The sequence below is a fragment of the Varroa jacobsoni genome, unplaced genomic scaffold (assembly GCF_002532875.2).
Source record: "Varroa jacobsoni isolate VJ856 unplaced genomic scaffold, vjacob_1.0 contig02148, whole genome shotgun sequence".
Classification (NCBI taxonomy): Eukaryota; Metazoa; Arthropoda; class Arachnida; order Mesostigmata; family Varroidae; genus Varroa; species Varroa jacobsoni.
In genome coordinates, this window is record NW_019214766.1 from 41,789 (window position 1) to 56,476 (window position 14,688).

Consider the following 14,688-nt stretch of genomic DNA (forward strand, 5'->3'; position numbering starts at 1 on the left):
CTTTCTCGAAAATTCCTCCGGGCCCGCTGAGCAGCCACTGCCGTAAAAAGTATAGGTTCATATCATACGGACAAATAAATAGAGAGGCAATCGATGACTGCTTGGAGGTTCCGAAAATATGGCTCTGCTATTAGATGCACCACAGGTATCATCCATATTGGTGCAATTGATCACACGGATTGGGAGGAACTACCTGTCCAGCGGAAAAAGGCTTGTGGCTTTTGGGTTTTTTCCCCTTCTCAGTTGATCGACGTATCGTCACCGAGGTTAGGCTTTCAACCTGTATCTTTATACGCGCATTTATACGCTGTTGTTTTTTCTGAATGACTTGAACGAGCGATAAAAAGACTCTCCATATTAGCGTGCGCTCAGACGCTTAGCGGAGCATTGAAACTTACGCTCCCGAGGCAGTAAGACAAGTAAGAACTATTTTCTTTTGAATATCTATTGCTTTGCTGTATTCTTTTTGGTAACTCATTGTCGTGTGACTGTCGTTTTTTTTTCGAAATAATATTACTATTTAGTTTTTTTTCGTATGAAATAAAATGCGGCAAAAGAAGAGACACCGGGCAAGGCTCAAACGTGAGTTGAAAAAAGTTGGTAGCTGACTCTTTTTCTAAGTTTATCCTTTTTAGCCGATGTTCCGTCTCTAGGTGTTTAGGATGGCAAAAAGCTGTATTCATGTCTTTGTTGCGTAAGTAATACAACGGCTTAAATATGGTATCTTGCACAGTATAGTACAAACATCTATAGTAGACCCGTTCTATTCGTCTCAAGGCTAGAGACAGAGAAGTAACATTATTTCTGCAAATTCTGACTTAGTTCGTTGATTGCGTAAAGGCTACTTCTCGTTGTTTCAGGATTTTACAATCCTTCTTTTGTGGCCGGCACATGTAGGTTAGCTTCGGGCTTTCGCTGTGAGTCCTGCTAGAGTATCTGAAGACGATGGAAGAATAGCGAATCGATTCCTTCGATAAACTACATGTGGAGGGCGTTGAAAGGTATTTTTACGAAAGACGTACCATTATAGACATTGGCGGCGCACTTTTCCCGTTTCCTGGTCAAAAGTTCTCGTATACGTACTACGGCTACCAGCCGTCAGCGTTACGGAAAGAACGTAGGAATCGATCCGAGACGAGTAATCAGGATTCGCTTTGGAAAGCGGGTGTTTTATTTCGGGTATTGCGCCTTTCGACGTCCGAATCGATATCAGCACGAGTTAAAAAACACCGCGCATAGTTATTGTTAAATAGAGCATTATTGGATAACGCAAATATACAATATCTAAAATGCGTAGGGTACCGTATGCGGTCATTCAGCATCGACCGGCAATTGACACAAGCTGGCGGTCGACGAGAGAAGGTAAACAAAAAAAGAAAACATTATTTGCACCTGTTATTTGTTTCTATATTACTGTACGATTATCCGCTCCGTCTTATAACGTCCGCTATTTACCTCTCGTTCCCAGGCTAAATGTACATTTCTAGATGTATATGTCAAGTTCTAAAAAATACAACTTCAACTTTCATACTCTTCACCGCATTCACCGCAGCAACCACAGACGGTAATAGTAACCGTTGAAATATAATAAATAATAATGATCACCATTATCATCTTAATAACTGTAATATGCCGCACTAGAGAAAAGACAAAGACGAAACAATACTTACTACCAAAAAGCGGTTACTATCAAATACAAATACAATTTAATTAGTGCGGGCTGATGTGGATGTAGGCACCTGCCTAATGCCCTCCAAAGCCGATGTACTAGCTTGGTACGCCAAGACCACTAAAAACATCCTAAATGGATTTTCAAGGTTATGAACTCTGCTTTGATTTTGTCATTTCTAGATAAATAATCCTTGGGAGCCCAACTTTCGCTATTGTATAGCATTTCGCCTTGTTTGGCTCCGGCAAGCCCCGATAGCCATCTGCTTCTTGTTTTCCGCAATGTTGTAATAGAGCGGTCAGGCAAGATCTCAGTAACAACCTGCACGATTTCTGTAAAGCTTACTAGCACGAAGCGCAACATGTGCCAATGGATGAGCGGTCGCAGTCCGCACGAGCTCAACGTATGAAAGCTTCCACTGCCATCCGAGTAAGGCCCACAGAAGCCTCACTCGAAGCCCCTGTGGCGACTAACACATATACACAAACAAATACATACAGTTAGACACAGCCCAATGTACGCACATGTGTAGGTTGTAAGAAGCTGGAAAGTAGGACCACGAGCAGGCCGAAGTAGGTAAGTGTCCCAAGACCATGGACAGAACATGGAAATGTCAAAGGCAAGGGGCAGGGACAATGGAGGTGGGCAAAACTGGGATCCGGAGCGGCAGGGAGGTTGAAAGGCGGGAGAGGTATTTGGCGCAGTCCTTGAAATAGTCCGACTGGGCTATTTTTGGAACAAAGGAATAGACAACCAACAGAGATCCCCTGTCAGGAACAGTTGGGTCGGGCAGGCTAGCAGTAGCCGACTCTCGATGGCTGGGAATCCTCCGACCCAGTTTGAGTGGGCGGAGCCACTTTCTAGCCGCTTGGCTTTTTCCTTAGGGAGGATACGAGCTGAAAGAACGAAAAAGATAAAGAGAAGAAATACTGAGAAGATTGAAGAAATGAAAAAGAGAGAGTGGCTGAAATGTACACTGAGATAAAGCATATGTAGTAGAAAGCAAAGGGGGGGGGGGGGGGATTAAGGGCAGCCAAAGGCAGACCGAATCGGAATTCAAGAGGCAGATGAAACCCGAGTGAAGAAGAAGCCTTTGAGGAAAACCGAAGCTTAGCCAGGATACCCTAAAAACGCATCACTTTCTCGAAACGCCGTTGGCCGGTTACGACAATGGGTAAACCTGACAGTACTTGCCTGAAGTCGTAGAAATGGAAGGGGAAGGACTGACAAGGACACTCAGTGACGGTAACGCGACCAGATAGCCTTGCAGGAATACAGTATTACAGGCACAAGCTCGTTGGGGACTGGAGGGAGCCTTGTGGACCGCCGTAGCCAGCGTGTCGCCAAAGAACCCCCTTAACAGACATAGGCCAGAAAAGACAGATAGAAAGGAGGAAAAGAAAAATAAGAGGTGTCTGATATCCTTGAAAAACTGAAGATCTTTAGGGGTTACCGTCCAGAGGCATCCTAAAATTTTTTAATGGTGTGCCACCACTGGTACCAACAGCAACAGCGCTAGTGATGCGAAATAAGATCGGCTAGACAAGAAAAATGCATAAAATAATGGAGGATCTCTCGTCTACTGTCGAGCGTTGCTTTTCGTTGGACGTGCGTACCTAAATATAGATGTGCGGACGTTTGCGTTTATTTTACGATATTGATCTATCTAGCTTTCTCGCTTAATCCAACAAAGCAGTTGTTAGGGGACAGCAAGTGGAGTCCTGGGGGCAGCAGGATATGGTACTAAATTCGTCACTTTACAGTTGTGTCCAGCCTATGTGAATGCACAAAGTTCTGGTTAGTCCCGGAACCCTGCACTGTGTGCACTTATGTAGACGCCTCTAATGCTTTTGACGCCCGAGCCAAAGGGCAAACCGAAAAGATATTTTGCTGGTTTCTCAGTTAGCTGTGGATTCTACAGTTGGTGATCGTGCAGGCATGAGAAATTCATGAGTAGCGGGATTTCCCTTGTTCCTTGGACGAAGTCTGTTCTTTACCTTTTTCTATATAACATTTTATTATTCTAGTAATTACGGAAACATCGCTTCCCCGTGGCAAGCCATAAAGCTAACTGAAAGCAAAAACAAAGTCGGAAAGGAAAAGCCATACTGATTAATGCCTATTTTGGATTATAGCATTTTGCTTTAGACGACGGATCATGAACGTTTTGTGAGCCAACCTTGACAGGAACGTACATAAGTCTGCCACACGGTTAGGTGGCACACCTAAAGTCAAAATAAAGTGTAAATTAGAAGCTCGGAGCCTTGTATAGTATATTATATATAGACCCGTACAGCAAACGCATGTGATCAGCGGAAGGTGATATTGCAATCAAATATTTCGGAATAAATACCATTCACTTCAATCAAAGCAAAAGATGCCGTAACTATGTAACGGACGTATGGCTTAGCGTTCCCTTAGATGAGGACAACGAATTCTTTTAATGAAGAGGACCCTGCGTGGTATGGGGTTCTTTTCGCCGGTTTTGACCGTTGCTATGGCTTTTCTGCCTGGTGTTTTGAAGCGTGGCTGCGCCAACTCAGATGTGTAAATAACAGGTAGATCAGGTGTGGAAAAGGTCGACAGTGCATTTTTGTATAGGTTTAAACGCACAAGGTCCTATCGTTGCCACTACTTCCTACCATCCATCGCTGTCGCCCACGGTTTCCTTCTAGTTCATTTTCGCTCGAATTAACTGAAAATAACTTTTTTCAAAAGTCCAAATTAAAAGGCAACACCTTGACCTTACGGCTAGCGGATAATAGTATCCGTTTGAAAGAATACGCCAGCTGTACTTAATGTAAACGACGGATTCGAGGCCATTTTTTGTACACTGGTGCCACTACGGACCCATTTCGAATGCGCAAACGATCTCGTCGGTCAGCGATTACGTAAGTACCTAGGGCTTTCTTTATCTAGCCACACAAGTTGCACTATAGGTTGATGGCAAGGCTTGCATCGACGGTCTGTGTTATTTTCAATCCAAGGTTTAGCCGTCTAAACAGTCGCGTCAAATGTAAAAAGCGACAGGTCAGTTTGATTTCCGTACTGCATTAGCAGCAATAATTTATGTCCTAGTTAATAATAACTTAGTTTCAACGAACACACAAAGGCAAGGTAAGATCTGGCCTGAATTTACTGTGTTTGTATAATTGATACAATAAATTGAATGTTTTTTTGACTAAAAGAAAGAAAAACAGCACAATGCGATCCTGCTTCGGTCTGGTAGTTGCAGTATTGCACCCGTACATACAGCTCTTTTAATACAGCCCGTTCAGACACGATTTACTGCATGTTAGTGACTACGGCAATACAGAGTAAATTTTATTTACGTACTTCAAGTGAAGCTCCGAAAGAGGAGAAACACGGATGGACAATGCAGTTGGCCGGCTAAACCCAACGGCTGTGGCTGGCCTGGTGGCGCCATCTAGTGGATACATTAGATCCTTTTTTCAGAACCTTTATCTGCATTTTTACGTATGCATAAATAGAAGAAACAATATATGACAAGCCCGTGTATAAGCGTCATAATTATGATCTGTAAGATATTATGTGCAAGCAATTTGTAGAACATGGTTTGCTGAAGTGATTATTCAAATTATCGATCAGGAAGGCAATGCTTACATGAAATATGTAGGACTTCAGTGTAGGTTAAGATTAAAAGATTCGCCAGCGATTTGGGGTTTTGCTGTGACCCTGTGTTGCTTATTTTTTTTTTTCATGCATAACAGTAAAGCTGATGTAGACGTTTTATAAGTTCAATAATAAAAGATGATTTCTTATTGCCAAATCTGCAAACCTAATCAATTCGAAAACAGAGAGAATGACAGCTTTGCATTTTTACAGTGTTGGCTAAATGTTTAATTTTGGGCCTAGCAATCGGTGTTGACCAATTTTTTCATATAACTAATTTATATTCTTATTTATAACAACTGTAGGAATTGTATGACTATGATCTTTTATTTGGCACTCCAGTCTGAGCTTAGTAAACAAATGTTTCATGTTTTTATATAGTACTGCCTCCGTTGCTTTAGGCGGCCGGCCTTTTTTCAGCATAAAAAAACCGTGCCTACGCTTGGTTTCCAATTTAAATTATTATTGCTTCAAATATTGCTGGCAGATAAACTTGCAGATTTTTTTACTGTAAGCCTCCTTTTGGTCGCTAGCAGACAGGGGAATCACTTTTATAACGATTTTCGCTACGGCCGTTTGAGCTAGAGTACTGGGCGGACGTGCCCATTTTCCAGCCCCATCAAGGCGCGGAGTAGTTTTTGATAGTACTACTATAAAAAAAAAAATAACTACTGTTGAACGTCGGTATAGCACTGCTGTCTATAGGACATAGCTTCGAATCCGATACGTTTTTAAACAACATTAACAAATGCTTTCTCAGGATGTTCATAAACGATTCTGTTTGTGGATACTCTCGTCAGCTATAACAGCTCGTCACAAAATGTGAAAAAGGATACATGTTAGACATAGGAGTCCTCAGTTCAGGCACGGTCAGACAATCTGACAAACCTCTGTCAGGTGCAACGGAATGTGGCAATATCAACCTGAGCATATGCGGCCAACACAGAGAAGATCCGTGGCAAATTGGACCTGAACACGTACCCCGCTTAGGCCCATAATAAATACGATCAGATTAGAAATATGTGTATTGTGAGATTTGCAATATTTATTTACGAGTTTATGGAAAAACAGTTTTTTTCGTCGCAGAAAGACGTAAGTCGTCGGGAACAGCCATTTTACGCACCGGAATCCAAAAGTTTTTTTTTTTCATCAGAATGAGATGATGAACCTCTCTGGAAATTAGAACTAATTTTTTTTAATTTGTAAAACTCGCTCCAAGCTGAAGTATACCTAACCAAAAAATAACATTACAAACTCATCATGTAATTAACCACCGCGCAGTTCATACACTTCTTCAAAAATTACGGCCTCATTCATTCTGTACGTTATATGATGAATATATTACAGTACATTAACAGAATCTTTCTATGTAGCCTTTTCACGTATGCTAAAGTGAGTGTTCCGTAATGTATCCGTATGTTAAAAGGCCTAGAATAGATAATCATCGCAAAATTACTTTGTCCATACTCTCATGACTGTACCTTATGCCTTAGTGTATTTCCGTGTGCCTAACGAACGACGTCTCACATTTCAGCTAGTCGGGAATCTGTCGTATTTGACAGCTTTTTGCGACGTGCGGCGTGACCGCGTCATATATGAAGGAAAATACCAGGCAAACAGCGACAGATCTGGCTAGAGTAAAAAACGAGACTCGAAAAATATTCAATGCCAGTGCCAGGAGACGCGTCAAAGCGAAAAGTGTAAGGCACAAAACACATATGTGAGGTCGACGAGTCTAGTCCGCCTTGATTACTACTAGCCCAAAAATCGAGTGGCAAAAGGCGCATCGAAGTTCATGGACTCTGCGCGATATGCCGTTGTACAACGTTGCGGCCAGCTTTGTGTAAGTATTGCTAACAGTTTGCTCCTGCAAGCTCGATGCCGAAAGACCAGCGTTCAACCGAAAAAAGTATACAAAATACTCGACTAATCAAACGGTCCATGCTAATGACAAGCAGATCTGATGGAAGTTAAGTACACAGTGAGGTCATGAAAATACTGACACGCAGGCTTGATCTTGGGTCGTCGTCCCAATCGACGACTGATAGGTCTTAGTGTTTGTGCCTACGAAAAATGTTTCGCATATTAGCAGGGAGCAGATGCACCGACGACGTACACAATTTTTGATTCCTAAACCTGGCGACTTTGCCTGGTTCAGAAGTGGACCAGAAGAGCATTACATTGTTGACTACGAATGGATAACAGGATGAGGCAACACTGAAAAACAAGGAGCTACTTTATCTTGCATTTGTTGCCGATCTAACTAATTGTGGGCTAAGAGGAGTGACCTAACACCTAAAGCTTAAAGCTTTAACACATTGCACGTTTACTCGGATGTTATAGGATGTAACATATTGGCGCCTATGGCATTAGCTAGTGTCAATCTGACGGATGAATAGGAATTTTTTATCTGCTTTACATGCATTTGGGTGGCTAGCACTAACTGTAAGATTCGCGAGGATTATAATAGCTGTTCTACTACTTTTACGTAATAGTGTTTCTATGGACATCTAGATAGATGGCAATATTTTCAAAACTTCCGATGATTACGAAATAAGCAAGATATAATTAAAACAAGCTGTGATACTGCTTCATCCGTTTTTGGTGTTAAATTTGCATATGGAATTGGTCTGTTGGTTCAGGAACAGGGGTTCCGTGCTCAACTTTAGCTTAGCACTTCGTACATCTACCAATGTTCTACCAATGTTCATTCAAAGGAATAGCCATATATTATGGTTGAAAATAATACTGTTCCTACATGAAAATGCAAGCTTACTCAACGTAAGCCGAAAAGAGGTATTGGTGTAAACGGGCTGCTTCGATAGATTCGATTAAAAATATTCGACATTGAACACTCGTCCCTACTTCAGGCCAAAAAAAATCTAATAATGGCGATGCTTAAACCGGACACGGATGAATTGCAGTTACCTTTTTTAGGACATATTACATTTTCCACTCATTAACAGCTAGACGACTCGTAAACTTTGTCGTAGAAATAGATAGCTCAGCAGTGTTTTATTTTCTATCATGAATTTTTTGGGTGCCTTGGATTTTTATTTTTTAGGTGATTTTGAGTTTTGGGTAGAGAAACTAGTCACAGAAAGCTAAATCTGGTCAATGAGTTATTTTTTCACAAAAACCGCTCTTCAAACAGCGTTATGTGAGTCGGTGTATTGTTGTATTTAAATAACCCTCGAGCTGTTCTTTTAGAGTTTAGGCCTATTTTGAAAAATCTTCCGGAAAATTCCCGTTCGGCAACAGAAAAAGCACTTCCCAAAAATTCTTTTTTATTGTTTTTTAAAAGGGGATCGAGAAGGGGTTTAGTAAGTGATATGGATCTTGCTGTTTTTTTTCTGTCTGGGTTCACGCTCGAGGCGATACTCCGACAACTGTAGTTTCATATTCTCATGACGCCCGTGCAGCCACCTCGCATCATCTGTACTGGGGTGTTTGGACAATGTCTTCTCTTTAAGTCTATTCATATGAGATGTCTAGCTCTTCTGTGAGCTGTTATCTGAGTGTGACCCCGCGATTCCCTGGCATGAAAAATTTTGCTTCTGTGGTGTTTTAATTCGTACATGCTGTAACAGGCAGCTCACAATGAATGTTGCTTCTACGATTTGCTAGTGCGTCGGGAAATCGTTAGTACCTCTCGTACTTCCGGCGCCGGTCCACAGTTCGGTGTCACAATGCCTTCGGCAGTTGTGACGCTTAAGCACGGTGTTTGACACTCTCGTGTCATAATCATTTTTCAGAAAAAACTAAACATGGCCGGAAGTTACTCATTTAAAAGCGCCCAAAGACTATAGCACATGTGTTTAAATTTCCAGAAATTAAGTTTCAACATAATGGACAGGCGAATGTGGTGCTACAAACTCCATCATGGGTCGGCCTTTAACCGATAGAAGCTATGTATTTTGCCGACAAATCTTTGCCACAATAATAGGTAGTCAGAGTCCAAATAAATGTTTGTATGCTCTTAGTACAAAATAGGTAGTATCATTGAACAGGAAAAATATTGATACCTGTAAACCCGCTTCGTTCCAGACGCAACATTCAGTTTGCGCTGTGTGCCAGTAGAGTGCAATAGTAGTAAGCAAAAGATAGATCTTTTTAAATGCCTTTCAGTTGACTACAGGTCGCAAACCTTTTCGCTTTCCTGATGAAAGTTTTAGTAATGATCTCGATTCGCTCATTATTAAGCAAAGCCTTGTGTATAAAATGCAGGACAATTCAGGCACACGGGTCTTTTTGGGGTCGCATCGACTTCTGTGTTCATGATCCCTCGAAATATCCTATCTAATTTTAATTGGTAGACAGAAGCTCCCAACGAGCATGTCAGACACCAACTGATGCTTATCACACCGTGTTTTTAGCTAGCTGCAGCAGATATGCTCGCTTCAGTGATACGGCCATTAACAGTGAGTAGTCCATCTCAGCAACTCCCTCCCTATCCTGCATCTAGTTATAGACAGATGTCTACATAGAGGTGAGATACAGGTGTCATGTCTGGTTTTGGTTACATTTAATTTTGTTGCGTATCCGTTTTTTCTTTTATTTCGTTCTTCGTTACTCCGTCTTGACGGTCCTCTATTCAGTTATTTAATTTACCTTATTTGGCAACCAGTAAAAAAATCTACGCTGTCACAATCAGATAGGTGATCACCGGAACGAAATCAATAGGATCCGTAGAAAGCTAATGAAGGCCGTAGGCTATTTTTCCTTATTCAGCCTTAATCTACCGGACTAGAAAAAAATGAAACCAATAGATATTTTTTTAGCCTAACTTCGATCGGCGGGAAGTCTGGCTTCCTTTTCGATGAAAAATCACCCGTTAAGGTGCGTAAAATCAATTTTTATTAGGTCTCGTCGTAACCAAACAACGTCGTAACGTAAACAAACGTAATAGGATGAAAACCAAAGTTCGTAAGCAGGAAAATCAAAACAAAGGGATTGTTAGCTCATAGCTAACATAGTTATATCATCACGATAGATTTCCGCTCAATCAGGAAATATTCAAAAGCTTTGAGCTAGTTAAACATGCATGCAGGATGACTAACTAAGTAGGATCATGGTGTGAAAATACTGAAAAAATACAAGCACAAAACCTTTCAGCACAACACGGAACAGCTGTCGGTCTGTTAGAATGGACTTCTATTGTATCACATACCTGTAAACATTTTAGTCCTTCAACTTCGTGCTAAGTGAGAACAGCTCGACTGTTGCCCCCTGAGCTACCATTCCGTTTAAATCTAGTTTTCTAACGATACAGCAGAGGGCCACACATTTAGCCAAGAACCAAAGTCAATCTAGCGAAAGTTCCGTACGAGGGCAGCACCAGTGAACTGTTGTTAACCTGGCACAGTTGAACCTGTACAGGGCCGATAAGCACAATCTAAGAATTTCTAAGAAAAAGGTGCAATGGCAGCCTATTCCTTGGTGAGCTTGATTCTTGCTGTGCCTTCAAAGCTCGTTGGTAATCATTTCTGCGCGGCCTCCATTTTCATCGGCCGCGTAATTGACGATGTGTGTACGACCATCGGCCAACGTGACGTCCACCATATCCGGACTGGGTCGCCGAGCGGCTACCTTCAAAGTCTTTTTAGCATATCCGAACGGTGTTGTAAAGTAAGCTTGGTTGATAAGATATGCCCCCTAGATGACCACGTTGTTGCCCAAGAACGCAACCGGAATGCGATCAACAGCTGTAGCGCGATGACTACAGACTAATTTTACTGGTGACTTATATATGTATATATATATATATATATATATATACATATATAAGTCACTCCGGTCGTCTACTAAGCAGACTGTTTCTGGTTTAAATCACGTTAAGTCTAGGAAGGGGTTGAATTGGACAAATTGAGCGGGCTTGCTTCAAAGAAACTAATCAGCGGCCTTGTATGAACGAGTCGATTGCAGACCAGGTGACAAAAAGTGAAAACTCGACAATCATCATGTATTGTGTTTATATTTGAATTAAAGAATTGTTATTATTGCCCAAGCTAAGAGATCACGTATTGTAGGGCAGAGATCTTTATAAAATTACCACAAGTAGAATCTCAGAATGCTTCATGTACTTATTTAACATCGGTACCTTATTCTATATATTGCTGTTCATGAGTAACAGTATGGAACGGAGATCTTTCCAGTGAGATATCTCGGCGTCAACTTTTAACATGTAGTTGCTTGTATATAAAACAAAATAGATTCAGAAACACAAATCGTTGCCTGCATTCTGCAAGGCGTATAATATTCTTTTCTTCGGCGCTAGGTAAAATGAATACCAAGTCACTGTTGAAGGTTTATCGATACTTCTCTTTCACGCATTGTAATCGACAAAAGCAACAAACAACTAAAAGGAACGAAAAAAAAAACTTCTTTCGACAACAACTTCTTTCAACTTAACACAAGGAAGGATACGCTAACTTCGTTAAAAACATATCCCGGATAAAGGCTGAGGGCTAAGCACCTTCGGATTACAGCATGATGATGAACAAAGTGTTGTCTAAGCATTTGAGATGTATATAAAAGGCAAACTGCACTAATACGCCGGATCCAGTGACTGGCGAAGAAAAAAACATTTGCCCGTTACCTTGCACAGATGTTCGTTACTTTACCAGGCCGCAGATCGGCTTGACCCGCACCTAATTTTTCCCGTATTTTCTAACGCTAACCACATGGCAACGACGCGCCGACAACATCGAAAGGATAAACGGAATAATTTCTGAATTAGTGAATTGAAATCAGTATCAAAGCCGAGGCTGCGCCGAACAGCGTATAGATGCGCTGTCTATAGTGTAGTCGATTGTGAGTCGCGCTTTAACGTGTCGCCAGCCGAGCACATTCGAGTATAACAATGTTTCGGTCGGTCTGATCCTTAGCTCCATTGTAATGAAAACAGATAATCACTGCAGGTAAAAAGGAAGCAGACGCACTTGCGCCGATCGCATGCGACACAGGAGGGGTTGCGTAAAAACCTAACCACCACAGTAGCACAAATTATCATCATCATCAGGGGCAGCAGCAGCAGCCATGACAATATAAACAACAACTCTAATATATCTGTACTGAATTGCAACGCTAACATCAACTAGCACAGCGCTGATCGATAGAAGATTCCCCCCCCCCCCCCCGGCACGTTTAAACCCCAAGCGCCACAATGACGTCCTTAAGTGTCCATATTTTTGCTGAAAAATGATTTTAATTGATATATAGTGCTGGCAGATGCGATACAAAGGACGACATGCTGGATTATCTTGATTTAGTAAAGTTGCTTTGGTTGTAGTGCATGCTTGTTACCTGTTGACGATACTGCCACTATACTACCATTAAGATAATGGTAATCATAAGCATTACCATTATCTTAATGATAATGGTAATGCTTATGATGATTGTGATTATTATTCCTCTTATTCCACCGTTGTTAGCCTAACAACGGTATATCAAATGCGGATCAAACACGATTTCTAGTGCCTCCCATCATTTTCGACGCAGGGCGCCGTATGCCCCCGATTCGCTCTTTTACGTATGTTTGCCTAGTCATCGCGTCAAAGAACTAGTAAGACTATGATTACGAGCTTCGCAGGAATTTTCAGGAATGCAGAACTTTCACACAGGTATTTCTGGCGACGGCGAGTGTTTTGAGCGAAAAATCCAGTTACCAGGGAGAAAGATTGGATTTGGCTAAAGATGACCAGTATTGGTGGGTTAGCTGGACATGCGTACTTACAGATATAATTAGCCGGTGTGGCTTACTAGTTGCGGCGTATCGAGCTGTGTTAATCACATCTCCGTTGTGTTTAGCAAGTATGGCTCAGCAACAGTACTAGAACGACAAGAACAATATCTTCATAAGGAGATTAGATTAGTTGAAGGTTCGAGGAAGTACGGGCACTTCTTTGATGTATAATAACCGATAAAAAAAAACGCATTAGATTGCTTAAAGTGCCAAGTAAAGGGACGCGTGACGAACCCATCGGTCGATCGTACCATGACCTGAGCAATCAGATTCCCCGTTTCCGGACCTTTTTAAGGCACATAAATCGAAAATTGGTAGGCCAACAGTGTAATCTGTGACATTATTATACTACTTGTGATGTTAGAATGATTTTGGTGTTTTTACACTTATCTTTTCATTTTAGTAATTTACTAATAATGATAATCAACACAATTTTTGCCTTCTCGCATTACTTAGCCGATTGTCGTCGTTACGAACTTAGTATTAGCTAATTATCTTAGTGTGTCTGGTAGGTCTCTTGGTTTCATAGCACATACCTAAACATCAGGGACTTTTGTATGGGCCATCTAATATGCAGAATCTCGTCTGCTATGCTATTTACTAGTGGGTTCGTGAGATACTCTAAGCGCAAAATATATGTTATACCTTAAGAAGGTCCATTAAGTTAAGAAACTAACTTATCCAATAAACCTGTCCTCTAATTTGTGCTTAGAACACAGTCCTTTTTCTAAGCTCGTTTTCTCAAAAACTGGGAGAACAGTATAAGAATAATATACAAAATTGTACGTATTTTGCGAATGTTAATCCAACAATAAAAAATAATTTCAGATCTTTCGACAAAGAAAAAGTCATATTTTTATGCGGGGCTTTCCCAGGCGCTGATCACGAGAGAGGACTCTTGCGGGATAGACTATAGTTAACTTGCTTCTCGTCGAAGTGAGCAAAATTACAACGATACAGAGTTCGTTGTAGGTATAAAGTCCGAAGCAGTCCTGGGCGTAAAAGGTGTAGATGGGTCGATACCATTAGATGATAGTATAATTACGTGAAATGAAAGAACAAAATCATCATAACTGTATAATATCTATATAATAATCTATAATAAGCCAGCTGTTGGATTCTAGGCAAAGACGTCATGGTTTACCATTGACCATTACTCAGTTGCTCTTTTGTCTGAGGCAGCGCCTAATGGCTTAGTTCCAGACGTAAAACATAATGCATTTAAGTGTTCAAGACGTTTATTAGTAGCTTTAATTAAATAGCTTTGAAAAAATAATTTTATTGAAAATGCTTATTAACATAAGGTCAAAATAATACTATCCTGTTAGTTTTGCTTTTAGATCCATAGGACAAATAGTTTCAAGGCCTTCATATATAGTTAACAACTGTTTATATATCGTATGCTCTCATAGAACATGAAAGTATAATGGTAGCATAATTGCTTATTAGTTTAACGGGCAGAGTTGAAATTTGCTGCTGGCTGAGAGAGTATTTATACATACTCATACCCAGAGTAATTGCATTATCTGGATGTGGGCCGAGACAGGCGTCAACAGAGTCCCTAATATAGGCCATGAAACAATAATGAATGTGCGAGCGGCATTCAGTTATATTCCGGCCGGTATTACAGGAAGCTAGGACT

At 41.0% G+C, this 14,688-nt stretch overlaps 1 protein-coding gene across 1 annotated transcript in view; it reads right to left on the reverse strand.

The window, feature by feature from the left end:
- Galphao (G protein alpha o subunit) overlaps nt 1-10,834 on the reverse strand; it is a 44,711-nt gene extending 33,877 nt beyond the window's left edge. The window contains exon 1 of the mRNA XM_086973254.1: nt 10,473-10,834. The gene's annotated coding sequence lies outside the window, so the exon portion shown is untranslated. The remainder of the gene's footprint in view (nt 1-10,472) is intronic.
- Between the last annotated feature and the right edge of the window lie 3,854 nt (nt 10,835-14,688).